This window comes from Bos javanicus, chromosome 27 (genome assembly GCF_032452875.1).
Source record: "Bos javanicus breed banteng chromosome 27, ARS-OSU_banteng_1.0, whole genome shotgun sequence".
In the NCBI taxonomy this organism is placed as follows: domain Eukaryota; kingdom Metazoa; phylum Chordata; class Mammalia; order Artiodactyla; family Bovidae; genus Bos; species Bos javanicus.
This window is the reverse complement of record NC_083894.1, coordinates 37,087,054-37,092,359: the sequence shown is the minus strand read 5'-3', so window position 1 is coordinate 37,092,359 and position 5,306 is coordinate 37,087,054.

Below are 5,306 nucleotides of genomic sequence, written 5' to 3'. Positions count from 1 at the left end.
TCCACCTGCAATGTGGGAGACCCAGGTTCAATCCCTGGGTCAGGAAGCCCCCCTGGAGGAGGGAATTGCACCCCACTCCAGTTTTCTTGCCTGGAGAATCCCACGGACAGAGCAGTCTGGCAGGCTACAGTCCATGCGGTCGCAAAGAATCAGACACGACTGAAGTGACTAGGCATGCCTGCACGCACACACCAGAATCAAGATACAGAGTTCTACTACAACATAAGCATCTCCTTTGGATTACACTTAAATATCCACCCTCCAACATTCCTAATTCCAGGAAATCACTGATTTCCTTGTATTCTCCATTTCGTAACAGTCATTCTGAGAAAGATACTATAAATGGAACTACACAGTTGTGTGACCGTTTGAGACCAGCTGTTTTTTTCACTGGAAATAACGTCCTTGAGATTCATCCAAATTGTCGCCCGTACCAATAGTTCGTGCATTTTTATTCCTGAGATCTCCAAGCTGTATCATAGGTTTAACTAATCACCTGTTGTAGGAAGTGTTGTTTCCAGTTGTTAGCCATTAAAAATAAACCTGCAATGAACACCCTTCTGTGTGGACCTAAGATTTCATTTCTCTAGGGTAAATGCCAGGAATATGATTGATTGCTGAGTCATATAGTATCCATTTAGTTTTTCCTAAGAAACTGCCAAACCATGCCAGAGCACTGATTTACATGCAATGGATGAGTGACTCTGTTTCCCATGGGTTCACTTCATATTGTCACAATTTTTAAAGTTAGCCATTTTGATAAGTGATAATGTCTGATCATGAATCATTTTAACTTGCATTTCTCTAGTGACCAGTTCAGAGAAGGCAATGGCACCCACTCTAGTACTCTTGCCTGGACAATCCCATGGATGGAGGAGCCTGGTAGGCTTCAGTCCATGGGGTCGCTGAGAGTCAGACACGACTGAGCAACTTCACTTTCACCTTTCACTTTCATGCTTTGGAGGAGGAAATGGCAACCCACTCCAGTGTTCTTGCCTGGAGAATCCCAGGGACGGGGGAGCCTGGTGGGCTGCCATCTATGGGGTCGCACAGAGTTGGACACGACTGAAGTGACTTAGCAGCAGTGGCAGCAGTAACCAGTTATAATGAACATCTATTTACATGACTGCCATTCGTGTGTGTGTGTGTGTGTGTGTATATATATATATTTGTTTTTTGTGAAATGTCTCTCCATGGCTTTTGTCCATTTTCTAATGAGATTGTTAATTTTAAAAGATACTTTGAGAATTCTTTATATATTCTAGAGGAATCCTTTGTGAACTACATGGTTTGCAAATATTTTCTCCAAGTCTATAGCTTTTCATTCCCTTAAGTATCTTTCACAGAGAAAAAGTTATCAATTTTGATGGAGTCTACTTTATTTTTAAAATTTTATGGACCATAGTTTTGAAATAATGCCTGAAAACTTCACCAAGCTCTACACCCTGAAAATTTTATGTATTTTTCTTATCAGTTTTATAGTTTTACATTTTATACTTAACTCTATGATCTTTTTTTTTTTTTTTTGCTAATGGAAATCCAACTATTTGTTAAAAAGACTATCCTTCAGGATTCCCTGGTGATCCAGGGGTTAGGACTTGACCCTCACTGTTGTGGCCTGGGGCTCAATCCCTGGCCGGGGAACTAAGATCCTGCAAGGCATGTGGTATGGCTAAAAAAACAAAAGACTGTCCTTTCTCCATTGAGTTACTTTTGCACCTTTGTCAAAAATCAGCTGGTTGTACTTGTGTGGGGCTATTTCTCAGCCCTCTATTCTACTCAATTGATCTATGGTGCATCTATTTATCTAACATCACACACTCTTGACTATAATGTCTTGAAACTGGGTAGTGTCATTACTTCCAGTTCACTCTTCTCTTTCACAATTTAGCTCCTAAGCTCCAAGTAAATTTTAGAATGATCTTGCCTATACTTGCTTGGATTTTTATAGAAATTGTTCAGCCTGATTATTAATGTGGGGAGAAGTGATACTTAAAATCACTAGGTCATCCAATCCATGAACATGATATTTCTCAGTAATATTTCATTTATTTAGTCCTTTGGATTCCTTCATTCTCACTTTTACAGTTTTTGGCATGCAAGTCCTACACATGTTTTGTTAGGTTTACACCTAGTTTGTTTTTGGGGGGGAGGGAGGTTCTTTGGATCTATTATTATTATTTTTATACAATGTTAAAGGTTACACTGCATTTATAGTTATTACAAAATGAGGGCTACATTCCCTGTGTGTACATTACATGCCTGTCTTATACCGGTCGTGTGTATGACACCGTATGCTGTCCCTCCCCGCTTCCCTTTCCCCATTATAGCCACTAGTTTGTTCTCTATATCTGTGAGCCTATTTCTTTCTTGTTACAGTCACAGGTTTGTTGTACTTTTTACATTCCACATACAAGTCATATCATGCTGTATTTTTCTCTGACTTATTTCACTTAGCATAATGTCTTCCAAGGGCAACCATGTTGCTGCAAGTGGCAAAATTCCATTCTTTTTTACAGTATTCCATTGGAAACAGTGTCAGACTTTATTTTGGGGGGCTCCAAATTCACTGCAGATGGTGACTGCAGCCATGAAATTAAAAGACGCTTACTCCTTGGAAGAAAAGTTATGACCAACCTAGGTAGCATATTGAAAAGCAGAGACATTACTTTGCCAACAAAGGTCCGTCTAGTCAAGGCTATGGTTTGTCCTGTGGTCATGTATGGATGTGAGAGTTGGACTGTGAAGAAAGCTGAGCGCCGAAGAATGGATGCTTTTGAACTGTGGTATTGGAGAAGACTCTTGAGAGTCCCTTGGACTGCAAGGAGATCCAATCAGTCCATCCTAAAGGAGATCAGTCCTGGGTGTTCATTGGAAGGCTGATGCTAAAGCTTAAACTCCAATACTTTGGCCACCTGATGTGAAGAGTTGACTCATTGGAAAAGACCCTGATGCTGGGAAGGATTGGGGGCAGGAGGAGAAGGGGACGACAGAGGATAAGATGGTTGGATGGTATCACCAACTCAATGGACATGGGTTTGAGCAAGATCCAGGAGACACTGAAGGGCAGGGAAGCCTGGAATGCTGCAGTCCATGGGGTTGCAAAGAGTTGGATACAACTGAGCCACCGAAAAATAACATATGCCATCTGCAAATAAGGCCAGTTTTATCTCATCATTTCCAATCCCTATGTCTTTTATTTCCTTCTCTTGCCTTATTGTGCTAACACCTCTAGTATTATGTTAAATAACAGAAGTGAGAGAGGATATCCCTGCTTTATTTGAATTGGAAGGGGAAAACAGTCTTTCACCATTAAGTAAAGCAGTAGTTGTTGGTTTTTTTGTAGATGCTACTTATTCAGTTGACGTTTCCTTCTAGTTCTATTTTTCTGAGACTTTTATCTTGAATGGGTATTGAATACTGTCCTGAGATTTTCCGCATCAATTGATATGATCGTGTGATATTTCTTCTTTAGCCTCTGTGTGATTACACTGATGGATTTCCAAATATTGAACTAGCTTCATATCCATGAAAAAAACCCACACTTGGTCATGGGTTATAACACTGCTGATTTTTCATTATTATTCTGCTAAGGATTTTTGCATCTTTGTGTGTTTTCATTTTCTGTACTGTTTTTGTCTACTTTGGTACCATGTTAATGCCTTCATAAAGTGAATTGGGAGGTAGGTATACTTCCTCTGAATTCTATTTTCTGGAAGAGATAGTGCAGAATAAGTGTTAATTCTTTCATTGGTAGAACTTTCCAATGTAACCATTGGGGCCAGAGATCTTTTTCAGGGGTTTTTAAATTATAAATTCAATTTATTTCATAGCTATATTGCTATTCATATTATTTCAAATTTGACGAGTTGTGGTAGATTGCGTTTTTCAAGTAATTGGTTCATTTATTCTAAGTTATATTTATACGCATAGTTGTTCATAGTATTCCTGTACTATTCTTTTGGTATTTGCAACATCAGTAATTTCATTGTTTCATTCCTAATATTGATGATTTGTGTCTTCCGTCTTTGAACATATCAAAAATCAGCTCATTTATTGATCGTATTGTTTTCCTATTTGTCAATGTCTTTGATTTCTGCTCTGACCTTTATTGCTTTGTTCATTCTGCTTGCTTTTATTTTGCTCTTCTCTTTTCTAAGTCATTCTTTATACCATGAATTTTGTGGAGGGGCTATATGGGCTCAATGGTGGCCCCCAGGAAGAAATGTCCACATCCCAATCCCCAGAATCTATAAATATTGCCTTATATTGCAAAATGTAAGATAAGGGTCTTGAAAAGAGACACTTATCCAGATCAGCCTTGAATTTGATCACAAGGCACATTTGATTTTCTAAAAGGCACATTTGATTTGAGAGACAGAAAAGTGGTGGCAATACGACCACAGAGGCAGAGAAGCGGCCACAAGTCAAGGATCTCCTGGATTCACCAGAAGCTGGAGGAAGCAAGTAACAGAATCACCCGTAGAGACTTTGGAGGACTTGATTTCAGACTTCCAGCCTCCAGACCTGTGAGAATAGATGTGTGTTAAGCCATGAAGTTTGTGGTGATTTGTTACAGCAGACCTAGGAACCTGACAGAGTTGGAGAGCAGCGTCTCTGCTGGCGTCATCGGCTGGTGTCTCCAGCACCCGCCAGGGACGCAGGAGCAAGAGGAATTGGGAACTCACCGCGTGTTACCACTCAGGGCCAAGGTCCCCGCTGCTCTGCATCCTTCTATCTTTCAGAATCTTCTTCGTTTATAAATAACGTCCAAGGGTCTCAGCTGCACTAGGAGGTGGGGAGGTGCATCTGCTCCACTTTCTGGAAGTCCAACCTCCAGGGTTTTCATTTTTTTCAACCCATTAGCACTTTCTAGTTATATTACTCTTTTATCATTTTTTAATTTAAAAATTTCTATTTATTTGGCTGCATTGGGTCTTAGTTGCTGCATGCCAGTCTAGTTGTGGTGTGTGGGCTTAGCTGCCCCCTGGCATTTGGGATCTTAGTTCCTCGACCAGGGATTGAACTCATGTCTCCTGCATTGGAAGGCGGATTCTTAACCACTGCACCACCAGGGAAATCCCTGTTACTCTTTTGAAGCATGAACTTTGGTGATGTTTCTTTACTCAAAATTCTTCAGTGACTTCCAGCTGCCATTAAAATTGGCCCCTGACTCTTAGCTCAACACTCATTCCCTCCCTAATCTGACCCCACCCCAGCCTACCATTCAGGTCTAAATTCCCACTGTGTTCCTCACCAGTGTTTTCTAAATCATGCTTTATCACTCTCCAGTTCTTTGGGCCGTT